Here is a 17,827-nt window from a genome sequence, read left to right on the forward strand (position 1 = left end):
CAAGGCAATGATGAGATTCATAAATTATTGATAGAAAATGTGCTGGAGGCCTCAGAATTTCATAAAAACATCATGTCAATAGTAAAGGTTTAAAAAAGGGATTTTTCCATAACCTGGCAACAAGCCAAAGAAATAGTAAAGAAATGTCCTACTTGTTCCTTCTACAATCAAACGCCATTACCAGCAGGATGTAACCCAAAGGGTACTCAGAGGAATGAAATCTGGCAGATGGACATGTTTCACTTTGCATAGTTTGGAAAATTGAAATATGTACACCATACCATCGATAATTATTCAGGATTTCAATGGGCAACTGCTTTGAGTTCTGAAAAAACTGATTCTGTAATTACTCATTTGCTAGAAGTTATGGCCATCATGGGTATACCTGCACAAATCAAAACTGACAATGCTCCATCATATGTCTCTGTTAAAATGAAACAGTTTTTTGCTTATTACAATATAAAGCATATTACAGGTATACTACATAATCCTACAGGTCAAGCAGTTATAGAAAGATCAAACAGAACTCTTAAAGGATATGCTAAATAAACAGAAAGGGGTAACAAAACCCCCCAGAAATAGACTGCATAACGCTCTATTAACTTTGAATTTTCTCAATTCCAATGAGAAAGGAACAACAGCTGCAGAGAGACATTGGATAATAGAAAAAACTACAGAATTAAATCAGCCTATATGCTTTAAGGATGTGCTGACCTCAGAATGGAAACCAGGATATGTGTTACATTTGGGACAAGGTTTTGCATTTATTTCAACAGGAGAAGATAAGCTGTGGGTACCATCAAAATTGATAAAGGTTTGATTTGAACAGGAGAGACCTCTTAATTAGAGGAAGTGATAGTTCATCAACCAGCATGAACATCCAATTTAAACTAACTTATACCAGTAACACATGCTTTTTCAATTAATCAGATAATAACTTGCCAAAAAGGAACATCCACAAAATTAGTCTTGGGGAAAGGTTTTTGTTTTTGTCTTTTAGGAGAATGAAAGTTAAGGAATCTGAAGAACCCGGACAAATGAGACAACTGAAGAAAAGGGACAAATCATCTATCCCAGGAAACAGAGTGAAATGGCATATGGGTATATCATCTAAAAAATTTTATAAGTCTTCCTAAATGTTTGTTTCTGCTCTTCTATAAAGAAATTTAACACTATTGGTCTTCTTGTAGTCCCAGTTCAATTAAAATTTAAACCTGACTTTGGAGTTGGAGAATGGCTCTCTCCTTCTTTAAACTCAAGCATGTTGTTAAAAGGAAAATGCAAACTCCCTGTATCATGGCAGAAGAAAAGAGCCATCTTCTGCTATGGGACAGGACAAAAGCCAAATTAATTAAGGGACAATTCTATTACTAATCTCAACTCTTTGATTCTATTCTGATTCTTTAAACTTTTCTTAAAGTATTAATTTTATATCATAATTTACAAGATTAATATATAGAGAGAAAGATATACATTTTAACTGTTAAGATATGAATGGTCATATAGAGTACTAACTAATTCTAGAAAGAAAAAAGGCTTCAATTAGCTGCATATATGTCTTTGGGTTTGAGTCTCTTATCAGTTTTCTGCAGGAAATTACGGCCAGGCCTAACATCAACTGATGTCTCCAGGAAGAAAATGGGGCCCCACAACAACAACAATTCCACATGGACAATAATAATATCACTAAGCTGACAAACATCATCTACAGATCAGGTTTGAACTACAAAGTGCTCAGAACAATTTTGAGAGGGCTAGCTGTGATGATACAGTCTCAGAGACCACTTGAATAAGGTCTTGAGATAAACCGTGAACTTTGGCATTATACACAGACTGGATAACAAAGGATATAGTTACCTTTCCTAGAATTTGACAATTAACCTAATTTTTTTCTTTTCAGGATAAAGATACCTTTGCCCATACCCAGCAGGAAGCAATTTTAAGAATATGATGCCCACATTCCCAAAGAGGTGGTGTGGGGCGGGTGGTTTTTTTGGTCTTTTAATGGGTTTTAGGTCTGGGATAATTTTCATTGTTTAGGAGGGTTGGTTGCAAGTTGTTGTTAAGGATTAGAAAAATGGCTAAGAAAAGGAGATTAGATTTATGGTTATTGTTTTTAAAAAAGACAATTACTAAGCCGGGTGGTGGTGGCGGCGGCGGCGGCGGCGGCGGCGGCGGCGGCGGCGGCGGCGGCGGCGCACGCCTTTAATCCCAGCACTTGGGAGGCAGAGGCAGGCGGATCTCTGTGAGTTCGAGGCCAGCCTGGGCTACCAAGTGAGTTCCAGGAAAGGCGCAAAGCTACACAGAGAAACCCTGTCTCAAAAAAAAAAAAAAAAAAAAAGACAATTACTAGTTTTAAATACTTTACATTGTATTGTATTATATACAAATTATATATTGAAATTGATATTGTTAGAAAATGCTATATGTATATTTCTAATTGTACTTATACTGTTCATTTAACAATGTAATGAAATTTTCTGATCCTTGAATGTTATTACCAATTATTAGGATATAAAGAAATGAAAGTTAGTAGTTAGACATTAAAATAGAACTTGTAGTCATATTAGGTATGTCTTCAAGATTGAGCAGATATATTTTAGATAGACAGGTTATCTTCAAACCCTTCAGAGATCTACAGAATATGGCATTTAAAATGTTTTAATAACTTAGAAAATTTTTCTTTTTGTTATGACTGAGACATGTCGGCTCCTGGCATCTTCTAAGGCCAGAATAATATAACACCATCCCTGAAATGGCTTCACAATCCTGAAAAGGTACAGTGCCCTTTTCTTTGAAAGCAGCTGAACAGGCAGTAAGCCAAAGGCTTCTGATGTGCAGTGGAATGGCAGCTGAAACAGTTATTCTTGAAGAGTAACTAAACTCACACCTCTCAATTGTAGACTGGCACTTAATAGAAGGATATGGAGAAGAACAGAAGAACAGGAGGCTGAGATGAAGCCACACACACACATAGCCAAGAAGAATGGACAGCTGAATTAAAAAAAACCTCAACAATTTCCAGAATTTAAAATCCTGAACCATGACATGACACTAGTGGAATTCAGGTGTTTCTGGTACATGCACTGCTCTCGTCCAATATGAGGTAGAACTATTAACCTTGTGTACATCCTACTTCACAAATGAGTCTGTCAGATATGCTAAGCCTATAGGCTGAAGATGATGCCCCAACACTGCAGAGAAACCTCAGGTGACTGTCCAGGCAGCTGGCTGTTTCTGTCAACTCACATTTTTTGGAAGCTGCTTGCATGCACTTCCCATTTTATTTTTTATTAGGTAATATTATTTCCTTCTTGGGTATCTAAGGGAGTTGAAGATTAGTTAGTTATAGTTGAAGATTAGTTAGGATAGAAAGTAAATTAGGTACATTTTGGACTTACCAAAATAGGCTAGATAATGGAATTATTTTCTCTGAATTTGTCAAATACAAATGGACTAGACATTGTTTAGGTATTTATTACTTGAATATATGGGATATAGTTATGGTACTTTTGTATATAGTTTTTCTTATGTTAATTACAACTTTTTTTCCTTTTTTCTTTTTATTAAAATAGAAAAGGGAAAATATGGTGATACTTTAATTGTACTGAGATGTGATTTTATTTGTATGTTAATAAATAAAGTTGCCTGGGGGTCAAAGCTAATAGCAAGCCATAGCAGAAACTGGGCGGTGGTGGTGCACGCCTTTAATCCCAGCTCTTAGGAGGCAGAGCTAGGTGGATCTCTGTGTGTTCACGGATACAGCCAGCATGGAGACACGTGCCTTTAATTTCAATACCAACCATAGAAGACCTGGAGGTCTGTACAGATGGGCAGTGATGAGGAGGTCATGTGGTTGGGTTTACAACCAATGAGAAAGCAGAATAGAAAGTCAATAAAAAGCACAAACACACAGGAAGTAGGTCTCTTGTGGAAAGTTAGGACAGCAGTGGCAGTGAAGGATAAGGTTTTTAATCTCAGCTCTTAGTTATTGCTCCAATGTCTTGGCTTTCATGTCTGAATAGGCTCTGTGTTTCTTATTTTAAAAGATGGTTACATCTACTCTGACTACATTCAGGTGCCATGGCTGATCAGAATTATAGACTAAGTACACTCAAATGTCATGGCTGACCCTGTGACAGACTGAGTATACTAAGAGGCCATGGTTGACCTTATAACAGATGTCATACATTCAGATGATATTGCTGACTCTATGAAAGACTGACTACACTTGGAGACCATGGCTGACATGTGTCAGGCTGCCTACACTCAAAAGCCATGGTTGATCCTGAGACAGAGTACACTGAAAATCCATGGCTTATCCTGTGATAGACTGACTACACTCAGAGGCCATGTGTGACTGTGAGATAGACTGAGTACACTCAGAAATCATGGCTGAGCATGTGACAGATAGACTACACTCAGAGGCTATGGCTAATCCCATGACTAACTGACTATACTCAGAAGCCATGCTTGATCCTACAATAGACTGACTACACTCAGAGTCAGTGGGTGACCCTGAGATAGACTGAATACACTCAGAGGCCATGACTGATGCCATTGGAGATTGGCTACACTCAGAGCCCATCACTGACCCTGTGACAGAATGACTGCACTCAAAGAGCATAGCGTACCTATGATAGACTGACATCATTCCAAGGTCATGTCTAAACATGTCTAAACAATTGTATTCAGAAGCCAGAGCTGATCCCATGAAAGACTGAGTAATCTGAGGGTGATGCTTGACTCTGTGACTTTCTGACTCCACTTGGAGGCTATGAATGTCCTGGTGTTAGACTACCACACTTACCCTATGACAGACTCATTATACTAAGAGGCCATGATTGACTGTATGAGACAATGACTACATTCAGTGGTTATGGCTGAACCAAGGACAGAGTGATTACACTCAGAAGTCATGTCTATCCTGGAGACAGACTGAATACACTCAGAGGCAAATGCTGTACCCATGACAGACTTTTAAACTCAGAGTCCATGGCTATTTAAATGACAGACTGACTACACTCAAAAGCCATGATAGACACTGTGAGAAACTGACTCATTCAGAGGCCATGTCTGGTCCCATGATGGACTGAGTACTCTCAAAGGTGGTGGCTGACTGTGACAGAATAAATACACTCAGAGAACATAGCTTACCTATGATAGACTGACATCACTCAAAGGCCAAGTCTGAATTTATGACACACTGACTACACTCGGAAGCCATTACTGATCCTATGACAGACTGACTGCACTCAGAGACCATGAATGATCCCAAGACAGACTGACAACACTCAGAGGCCATGGCTTATCCTGTGACAGACTCACTACACTCAGGGGCCATAGCTGACTATGTGACACCATGATTACACTCAGAGATTATGGCTGACCTCTGGCAGACTGACTACATTCACTTGTCATGGCTGAACTGTGACAGACTGAGTACACTGAGAGCACATGGGTGACCCCATGACAAACTGATTACACTCAGAGATCACCACTGACCTGGTGACAGACTGACTACACTCTAAGGTCATGGCTGTCCTGGTGACAGATTGAATACATTCAGAGTCAAATCCTGCTCCCATGACAGACTTACTAAACTCAGAGGCCATTTGCTTATCCAATGACAGATTGACTACACTCAAAAAACCATGGCTGAACCAATGACAGATTGATTACTCTCAGAGGTGATGGCTGACTCTGTGACAGAATAACTACTTGGAGAACATGGCTTATTATGATAGACTGACCTCACTCAAAGGCCATGTCTGAACCTATGACAGACTGACTACACTCAGAGGCCATGGCTGATTCTGTGACAGAGTGACTTCATTCAGACACCATGGATGGTCCCATGAATTATTAGCTACATTCAGAAAATGTATGAGATTCGGAGATAGACTGATTATATTCACAGGCTGTGGATGATCCCGTGATAGACTGAGTATACTCAGAGGCCAGGGCTTATCCTATGACAAAATGACTAAACTCAGGGGCCATTATTGCCCTCATGACAGACTGACTGGACTTAGAGGCTATGGATGTCTTGGTGACAGACTCACTACACTCAGGGGCCATGACTGACTGTATGACACAATGACCACACTCAAAGGTTATGGTAGATTTGTAACTAACTACACTTGAAGAACATGGCTGACCTGTTACAGACTGACTACATTGAGAACACATTGCTTGTCCCATGACAGATTTATTAACTCAGAGATGATGGCTGTCCTGGTGACAGGTTGAATACACCCAGAGGCAAATGCTGCTCCAATAACAGACTTATTAAACTCAGAGGTCATAGCTTATCCAATGACAGATTGAGTACACTCAGAGGCTGTGTGTGACCCAAAAGTAGACTGAGTTAGAGGTCATTGCTGACTCTGTGACAGACTGACTATACTCAAAAGCTAAGGCTAATCCCATGACATACTGATGACATTCAGAGAGGCCATAGCTGAACCTGTGATAGACTAACAACATTAGGAGCCCATGACCCACCCTATAACCAACTGAATACACTCACAACATGGCATATTCCTGACAAACTGACTACACGCCTAGGCCTTGGCTAATCCAATTAAAGACTGACTAAACTCAGGAGTCATGGCTGATCTTGTGATAGACTGAGTATACTTAGAGGCAAAGGGTGCCCCCAGATAGACTGAGTATACTCAGAGGCCATGGCTGACCACATGACAGAATGAATACACTTAGAGTCTATGCCTGACTTGTGACAGACTTGCATTACTCAGAGGTCCTAAATGGACCCCATGACAGACTGATTACAGTCATAGACCAGTGATGACAGTGACATAGACTGTCACTTAGAAGTCATTGCTGACCCTGTGACAGACTGACTACACACAGGGGGTATGGCTAGTCCCATGACAGCCTGACTGTACTTGAAGGCTATATTTGACCCTGTGACAGACTGACTACATTTGAAGGATATAGATGTTCTGGTGACAGCCTGACTATACTCAAAGGCCATGCAAACTTTGTGACACTACACTCAGCCCATGGCTGACTGGATGACCCAATGATTATATTCGTGACTATGGTTGACTTATGACAGACTAACTACACTTGAAGGCCATGGCTGACTCTGTGACAGACTGACTACATCAGAATACATGGCTAATCCTATGACAGACTGATTACACTCAGAGGCTATGTTCATGCCATGACAAACTGACTGCACTTAGAGGCTATGGTTAGTCCCATAATTAACTGACTTTACTCATGTTGATCCTAAACATTATTGATCCTAATCAGATTGAGTACATTTAGAGGCCATGGGTGACCCTGAGATAGAATGAAAACACTCAGAGTCTATGACTGATCCCATGAGAGATTGACTACACTCAGAGACCATGGTTGACACTCTGACAGACTGCCTACATTCACTCAGAGTGAATCAGAGTGGGATCAGAGGCTGATCCCATGATAGACTAAATAAATTCAGAGGCCATGGCTGAACATTTAACAGACAGGCTACTCTCAGAAGCTATGATAGTCCCATGACTGACTACACTCTGAGACCATGATTGACACTATGACAGATTGACTTGAGTCTGAAGCTATGGGTAACCCTGAGGCAGACTGAGTCTATTCAGGCCATGGCTGATCTGATGAGAGAATGATTGCACTCAGAGGCCATGGTTGACATTGTGACAGAATGACTGCACTCAGAGATCATACCTAACCCTATGATTTACTGCCATCACTCAAAGGCCATGTCTGAACCCATGACAAACTGATTATACCCAGATGTGGTGGTATTGTGTTCCCCAAAATATTGTGTACCCTAATAAATTTATCTGGGGTCAGAGAACAGACAGCCAGATACAAAGGCTAGAAAATGGTGGCACTCACACCTTTAATCCTAGCATTCCAGAGGTAGAAATCCCTCTGGATTTCTGTGAGTTCAAGGCCACATTGGAAATGGCCAGGCATGGTGACACACGCCTTTAATCCCAGAAAGCCAGCCTTTAATCTCAGGGAATGGTGGTAGAAAGCAGAAAGGTATATAAGGTGTGAGGACCAGAAACTAGAAGCATTTGGCTGGTTAAGCTTTCAGGCTTCTGGCAGCACAGTTCAGCTGAAAGCCATTCAGATATGAGGACACAGAGGCTTCCAGTCTGAGGAAACAAGACCAGCTGAGAAGTTGGCCAGGTGAGGTTAGCTTTGGCTTGTTCTGTCTTTCTGACCATCCAGCATTTCACCCCAATAACTGGCCCCGGGTTTGATTTTATTAATAAGACTCTCTAAAATTCCTGCTACACCCAGAGGCTATACCTGACCCCCAAACAGACTGGCTATAGTCAGAGAAATGGCTGGTCCCATGACAAACTGACTAGACTCAGAATCCATGACTGACCCACTGACAGACTGCCTATACTCAGAGGCCATGTCTAACTCTATGCAAACTGATTACATTAATAGGCCTGGGATAATCCCATGACAGAGTGACTATACTTGGAGGCCATGGGTGACCCTGAGATAGAGTAAACTCAGACACCATCGCTAACCATATGACAATCTCATTACAGTCAGAAGCTATGTGCTGTAAGCCCTTTTCCTGAAAATAATTCTTATCATTTGTAGCTTCTCTTCTGGGACCCTGGGAAGAATATTATTAAGGCTGGTCATTAATAATATTTGAGAGCTATGGCTAATACCATGACTGAATTCACTCAGAGCACATGGTGGGCACTACAATAGATTGACTTCACTCAGCAGCCATGGGTGACATGGCGATATATTGAGTATACTCAGAGTCCATAGATGATCCCATGAAAAACTGAACAAACCTGGAGGCCATGGCTGACCCTGTGACAGAATGACTATTCTTAAAGGCCAGGCTGATACTATAACAGACTAACTACAGTCAGAGGCCAGGGCAACCACATGAAAGACTGATTACACTCAGAAGCCATACCTAACGCTGTGACAGACTGAATCCATTCAGAGGCCAGGGATGACCCCAAAATAGACTGAGTATACTCAGAGGTCATTATGACCCTGTGACAGTTGACTACACTCAGAGGTCATGGTTGATCCAATGACAGACTGACTACACTCAGAATTCATGCCAGACCCTATGCCAGACTGGCTACACTTGAAAGCAATGGCTGATCCTGTGACAGACTGACTACACTTAGAGGCTACAGCTAATCCCATGACAGACTGACTTTACTCAGAGACCATGGCTGATACCATGACAAACTAACTATACTCAGAAGCCAGGACTGATCCCCTGACTGACTGACTATACTCAGAGGCTATGTCTGACTCTACCACAGACTGACTACAATCAGAGGCCATGGATGACCCCAAGATGGACTGAGTACACTCAGGGTTCATGGCTGATCCCATGATAGCCTGACTACCCTCAGAGGCCATTGCTGACCCTGTGACAGAATGACTACACTCAGAGGCCATGGCTGCTACTGTGACAGAATGACTACACTCAGAAGCAGTGCCTGAGATTGTGACAGACTAACTCCATTCAGAGACCATGACTGATCCCATGATAAACTGAATATACTCAGAGGCCATGGCTGAAATTCTGAGAGACTTACTACACTCTGAATCCATGGTCCTATGACAGACTGACTACATTCAGAGGACATGGATGACCCCAGATAGAATGAGTTACTCAGAGGTCAAATTGCTGACCCTGTGACAGTTGACTACACTCAGAAGCCATGGCTGATCCAATGACAAACTGACAACACACAGAGGGCATGGCTAATCCAATGACAGAATGACTATACTCATGGGCCTGATTGACCCTAAAACAGACTGACTACACACAGATGCTAAGGTTAATCCCATGACAGATTGAATACACTCACAAGATATGGGTAACCCTGAGATAGACTGAATACATTCAAAGACTATGGCTGAGCTGTGACAGAATAACAACACTGGTGGCCATGGAAGATCCTGTAACATATTGACTACACTTGGAAGCAATGCCTAAGCCCTCACAGACTGACTACACTCAGAGGACATGGCTAATCCCATATACACTGACTACACTCAAAGACAATGACTGATCCTGTGGAAAACTGACTACACTCAGAGTACATGGCAGACCCCATAATAGACAGTACTTTCAGAGGGCAAGGCTGACCCCATGACTGACTACATTCAGAGACTTTGGCTGATCCCATAACAAACTGACTATACTCAGAGGCCATAGCTTGTCCTATGAGACACTAACTATATCCAGAGCACATGCCTGACCATGTGACAGACTGACAACACAAAGATATCATGGCTTTCTATGACAGACTGACTTCACTCAAAGTCCATGTCTGATCCCACTACAGACTACTCTGAGGCCATGGCTGACCCCATAACAGACTTATTATAGTCACTGGCCATGGCTAATCCCATGACAGACTGACTTTTTCTTCAATAAACAATTTTTTTCCTAAAAATGTCTCCCATCAGAACAAGAGAGGCTCCTTCAGACACAGACACCACTTGCATCAAGTGGAGAAAGAGATGAGTACAGGCCAGTGCAAAAATACAGTCAATAACATAAAAACCAATATGACTCCATCAGAACCTACATCAGCAAGACCGGAACACCCCATCACAGAAGAAATCAACCTTAAAAATGACCTTAAGAAGATGATAGAGATCTTTAAAGAGGAAATGAAAATTTCCCTTTAAGAAATCAAGGAAAGGTCAAACAAAAAATGGGGGAAAAATCAGTAAATCCTTTAAAGAAAGCCAAGAGAAAGCAATTAAACAAGTGAGGGAAACTGTGGTGGTATTGTGTTCCCCAAAATATTGTGTACCCTAATAAATTTATCTGGGGTCAGAGAACAGACAACCACTAAATACAAAGGCTAGAAAATGGTGGCACTCACACCTTTAATCCTAGCATTCCAGAGATAGAAATCCCTCTGGATCTCTGTGAGTTCAAGGCCACATTGGAAATAGCCAAGCATAGTGACACACACCTTTAATCCCAGAAAGCCAGCCTTTAATCCCAGGGAGTGGTGGTAGAAAGCAGAAAGATATATAAGGTATGAAAACCAGAAACTAGAAGCTTTTGGCTGGTTAAGCATGTGGCTGGTTAAGCTTCAGGCTTTCCAGCAGCAGTTCAGCTGAAAGCCATTGGGATGAGGACACAGAAGCTTCCAGTCTGAGGAAACAGGACCAGCTGAGGAATTGGCAAGGTGAGGTTAGCTGTGGCTTGTTCTGTCTCTCTGATCTACCAGCATTGACCCAAATAACTCACCTCGGGTTTGATTTTATTAATAAGAAGTTTTAAGCTTCCTGCTACATCTGGCACCCAACATTCATGTTACGAATTCATGAAAAAGCTGTTTGCCTGTGGCCTTGTGAGCCCCAGCTCAGGCCCAAGCTACACTCAGCCGGTTGTGGTGGCACACGCCAGTAGGATTTGCTGAAGGAGACAGAGGCAGGAGGATCCCGAGTTTGAGCCAGCCTAGGAGGCTTGGGAGAAGCTTTGGCCTGGACTGAACCACAAACAGTGGTGGGACCATGAAAGCAGTGGCTACTGCTCCACATTGCCAACTCCTTCTCATGGTGTTGGTGACTGCAGTGATGCTGCTACCTGGAACAAAGGGTTTACTGCTGCTGGTTCAGAGAAGAATTGCCAGGACCATCGTGTTACAAGAAAGCATCGGCAAAGGTCAGTTTGGAAAAGTTTGGCAAGACAAATGGTGGGGAGAAATTGTTGTGAAGATTTTCTGTTCTAGGAAAGAATGTTCATGGTTCTGAGAGACAGACATTTATCAGACTGTGATTGCTCCAAACCACAGAGGAGGCAAAAAAAAAAATCCGCAGGAAACCATGACTACGCCTAACAGTGACTTTGAAATCTTCAAAAAGATGACAGGATCCTACAATGATGATTCCACATAGACTATGATAAAGCCATTAAGCTGATTAACACCATGGAAAAATCGACTTTGGACTACAAACTGGTCAGGACAATTTCGAGAGGACTAGCTGAGATGATACAGCCTGACAGACTACTCAAACAAGGACTTGAAACAAGCCCTGAACTTTCCTTTTATGCAGAGAATGGACAAATGATACAGGACTTGACGATTAACCCAAAAATTTTCTTTTCAAGATTCCCTAAAGATATCTTCACCCCTAGAAAGCAAAAAGAAAAAGAGAATATAGATATGAGATAGATCATTGAATCTACTCTGAGAAAAAAAGATAAAGAAATAATAGGATAAATAGGTAGATCACTGAATCTACACTGAAGAAAAAGGGGAAGATATAAAAATGACAAAAGGTAGACTAATGAATCTATTATGAAAAGAAAAGAGAAAGAATATGGATATGATAAGATAAAAGGTAGATTATGGAATCTACTTTTAAAAAGTAACTACATGTTTTAAATAAGATAAGTAATGAAAATTTTTTGGTCTGAGTTTATCAGATGTTACTGGACTGGACATTGTTAATATATATAATGGAATTTTTTGTCTGGATCTGTCAAATGTTAATGGACTAGACATTGTTAATGTAATCTTGACTGTATATTGCATATACTTACTGAAGATAGTTTTTCTTGTATTAGTTATAAGCTTTTTTAATTTTAGACAAAAAGAGAGGAAATGTGCTACAGAAACAGTTCAAGATTTGAAAACTGAAATCGAGACAATAAAGAAGACACAAACTGAGGGAATGCTGGAAGTGGAAAATCTGAGTAAACAAACAAGAACTACAGATGCAAGCATAACAAACAGAATGTAAGAGATGGAAAAGCGGATCCCTGGCAATGAAGATACGATAGCAGAAATAAATTCATCAGTCAAAGAAAACACTAAAGCCAACAAAGTCATGACCCAAAATGTCTAGGAAATTTGGGACACCATGAAAAGACCAAACCTAAGAATAATAGGGATAAAAGAAGAAGAAGAATACCAACTCAAAGGCACAGAAAATATATTCAACAAAATCATAGAGGAAAACTTTCCCGACCTAAAGAAGGAAATGCCTATAAAGATACAGGAAGGTTACAGAACACCAAATAGACTGGATCCCAACAAAAGTATTCTTGACACATAATATTTCATATCACTAAACATACAGAATAAAAAATTATTAAGAGCTGCAAAGAAAAAGGCAAAGAAACATATAAAGGCAGACCCATAAGAATAACACCTGATTTCTCAATGGGGACTCTAAAAGCCAGAGGTCCTGGACAGATGCTATGCAGACACTAAGAGACCATGGATGCCAACCCAGACTATTATACCCAGGAAAACTCTCAATCAACATGGAAGGAGTAAACAAAATATTCCATGATAAAACCAGATTTAAACAATATCTTTCCAGAAATCCAGCCATACAGAAAGCACTTGAAGAAAAAATCTGACCTAAGGAAGTTAGATACACCCATGAAAACACAGGCAATAGATAGTCCCACACCAACAAATACCAAAGAAGAGAAACATACAACACTACCATCAAAAAATAACAGTAATTAACAATCACTGGTAATTAATATCCATTAATATCAATGGTCTCAATTAACCTATAAAAAGACACAGGCTAACAGAATGGATACAAAAACAAGATCCATCCCTCTACTGCATACGAGAAGCATACCTCAACTTCAAAGACAGACACTATCTCAGAATAAAAGGCTGGGAAAAGACTTTCCATTCAAATGGATTTAAGAAGCAAGCTTGTGTAGCTATCCTAATATCTAATAAAATAGACTTCAAACTAAAATCAACTGCAAGAGATCAAAGGGAAAATCCAACAAGACGAAGTCTCAATTCTGAATACATATGCCCCAAATACAAGGGCACCCACATTTATAAAAGAAACATTACTAAAGTTTAAATTGCACATCAACCCCATACACCAGTAGTGGGAGACTTCAACACTCCACTCTCACCAATGGACAGGTCTGCTAGTCAGAAACTTAATGGAGAAATAAGGGAACTAACAGACATTATGACTAAATAGACTTAATAGATATCTACAAAATATTCCACCCTAACACAAGAGAATATACCTTCTTCTCAGCACCCCATGGAACCTTCTCTAAAATCGACCATAGGCTTGGTCACAAAACAAATCACAGAAGATACAAAAAAAATTGAAATAACCTCCTATATCTTATCAGACTACCATGGCTTAAAGTTAGAGTTCAATAACAACAAAAATTACAGAAAGCCTAAAATCTCATGGAAACTGAATAATGCCCAATTGAATCACCAATGGGTCAAGGAAGAAATAAAGAAAGAAATTAAAGATTTCCTAGAATTCAATGAAAATGAATGTACCCAAATTTATGGGACACTATGAAAGCAGTGCTAAGAGGAAAATTCATAGCACCAAATGCCCACATAAAGAAGATAGAGAAATCTCACACTAGTGACTTAACAGTACACCTGAAAGTGCTAGAACAAAAAGAAGCAAATTCACACAGAAGAAACAGATGCCAGGAAATAATCAAATCGAGGGCTGAAATCAGTAAAATAGAAACAAAGAGAACAATACAAATAATCAATGAAAAAAAGAGTTGGTTCTTTGAGAAAAACCAATAAGATAGACAAGCCCATATCCAAATTAACCAAAAGGCAGAGAGCGAACATCCAAATTAACAAAATCAGAAATTAAAATGTAAACATAACAACAGACAATGAGGAAATCCAGAGAATCATCAGGTCATACTTCAAAAACCTGTACTCCACAAAATTGGAAAATCTAAAAGAAATGGACGATTTTCTGTTTAGGTACCACATACCAAAGTTAAATCAAGGCCAGATAAACTATCTAAATAGACCAATAACCCCTAAGGAAATAGAAATGGTCATAAAAAGTCTCCCAACCAAAAAAAAAAAAACAGGACCAGATTGTTTCAGAATTCTACCAGATTTTCAAAGAAGAGCTAATAACAATACTCTTCAAATTGTTCCACACAACAGAAACAGAAGGAATATTACAAACTCTTTTTATTAGGCCACAGTTACCCTGATACCCAAACCACACAAAGATGCAACAAAGATAATTACAGACCAGTCTCCCTCATGAACACCAATGCAAAAATACTCAATAAAATACTGGCTAACCAAATCCAGGAACACATCAAAACAATTATCCACCATGACCAAGTAGGCTTCATCCCAGGGATGCAAGGATGGTTCAACATAAGAAAATCTGTCAATGTAATATAACATATAAACAAACTGAAAGAAAAAAAACATATGATCATTTCATTAGATGCTGAAAAAGTCTTTGACAAAATCCAAAACCGCTTCATGTTAAAGATCTTGGAGATATCAGGAATACAGGGAACATACCTAAACATAATAAAGGCAATTTACAGCAAACCAACAGCCAACATCAAAGTAAATGGAGAGAAACTCAAAGCAATTTCACTGAAATCAGGAACAAGACAAGGCTGTCCACTATCCCCATACTTATTCAACATAATACTTGAAGTTCTAGCTAGAGCAATAACACAACTAAGGGAGATCAAGGGGATACAAATTGGAAAGGAAGAAGTCAAAGTTTTTCTATTTGCAGATGATATGGTAGTATACATAAGTGACCCCAAAAACTCTACTAGGGAACTCCTACAACTGATAAACTTCTTCAGTAAGGTGGCAAGATACAAGATTAACTCAAAAAAATCAGTAGCCATTTACAAATGATAAATGGGCTGAGAAAGAATTCAGAGGCATCACCCTTTACAATAGCCACAAATAATATAAAATATGTTGGGATAACTCTAACTAATCAAGTGAAAGACCTGTATGATAAGAACTTTAAGTCTCTGAAGAAAGAAATTGAAGAAGATATCAGAAAATAGAAAGATCTCCCATGCTCATGGATAGGTAGAATCAACATAGTAAAAATGGCAATCTTACCAAAAGCAATCTACAGATTCAATGCAATCCCCATCAAAATCCCAACACAATTCTTCACAGACCTGGAAAGAACAATATTCAACTTCATATGGAAAAACAAAAAATCTAGGATAGCTAAAAGAATCCTGTACAATAAAGCAATTTCTGGAGGCATCACAATCCCTGACTTCAAGCTCTACTATAGAGCTACAGTAATAAAAACAGCTTAATACTGGCATTAAAACTGACATGTGGACTAAGGAAATCGAACTGAAGACCCTGACATTAATCTGCACACCTATGAACCTATTATTTTCAACAAAGAAGCCAAAACTGTACCATGGAAAAAAGAAAGCATCTTCAACAAATGGTGCTGGTATAACTGGATGTTAACATGCAGAAGATTGCAAATAGATCCATATCTGTTGCCATGCACAAAACTCAAGTCCAAGTTGATCAAAGACCTCAACATAAATCCAGTTACACTGAACTTGATAGAAGAGAAAGTAAGAAGTAGTCTTGAACACATTGGCACTGGAGATCACTTCCTAAATATAAGACCAATAGTGCCGAAACTGAGAGCAACAATTAATTCATGGGACCTCCTGAAATTGAGAAGCTTTTGTAGGGCAAAAGACATGTCAATAAGACAAAACGACAGCCTGGAATTGGAAAAGATCTTCACCAACCCCACATCTGACAGAGGGCTGATCTCCAAAATATATAAAGAATTCAAAAAGCTGAACTTCAAAATACTGAACAATCCAATTTTAAAAAATGGGCTACAGAGCTTAACAGAGAATTCTCAGCAGAAGAATCTCAAATGGCTGAAAGACATTTAAGAAATTGCTCAACATCCTTATTCATCAGGGAAATGCAAATCAAAATGACTCTGAGATACCATCTTACACCTGTCAGAATGGCTAATATCGAAACCACTGAAGACAACTTATGTTGGAGAGGATGTGGAGCAAGGGGAACACTCCTCCACTGTTGGTGGGAATGCAAACTTGTACATCCACTCTGGAAATCAGTATGGTGGTTTCTCAAAAAATTGGGAATCAATCTTCCTCAAGACCCAGCTATACCACTCTTGGGCATATACCCAAAGAATGCTTAATCTTACCACAAGGACACTTACTCAACTATATTCATATCAGCATTATTTGTAATAGCAAAAACCTGGAAACAACCTAGATGTCCCTCAACTGAAGAATGGATAACGAAAATGTGGCACATATACACAATGATATCATGAAATTTGCAGGCAAATGGATGGAACTAGAAAATATCCTCCTGAGAGAGGTAACCCAGATTCAGAAGGACAAACATGGTATGTACTCACTCAAAAGTGGATAATAGATGTAGGGCAAGGGATGGCCAGACTGCAGCCCATGGCTTTGAGGAAGCTAGCTGACAGGGAGGGACTCTGGGAGGGACACATGGACAGCCCAGTAAAGTAGAAGTGGATGGGATCTGCATGAGCAGGCTGGGAGTTGGGGGGAGTGGGGGACAAGGAATGGGGGGGTGAGAACAAAGGGAAATGGGAGGGTTGAGCTGGAGTGGGTATGGAGTGGGAGAACAGAGAAGGAGATACCCGTGATAGATGAAGACATGATGGAAGTGGAAAGAGGCAGGGTGCAGGGGAAGCTCTTTGGAATCTACATGGATGACCCCACCTTGGACTGCTGGCAGTGATAGAGGGGGTGCCTGGACTGGTCTACTCTGTTGACTGGTCTAGTGAATACCCTGTCATCATATAGCCTTTATCCAGTGACTGATGGAGGCAGATGCAGATATCCATGGCCAGGCGCCAGACAGAGCTCTGGGAATCTAGTCGATGGGAGAGAGGAGGGATTCCACGGGTGTCAAGATCATGATGGGAAGATGTGCAGAGATGACCAGCCACACTGGTAGAGACCCATGAACTGTGGACTAGTGCC

The sequence above is a fragment of the Peromyscus leucopus genome, chromosome 14 (assembly GCF_004664715.2).
Source record: "Peromyscus leucopus breed LL Stock chromosome 14, UCI_PerLeu_2.1, whole genome shotgun sequence".
NCBI classification, from domain to species: domain Eukaryota; kingdom Metazoa; phylum Chordata; class Mammalia; order Rodentia; family Cricetidae; genus Peromyscus; species Peromyscus leucopus.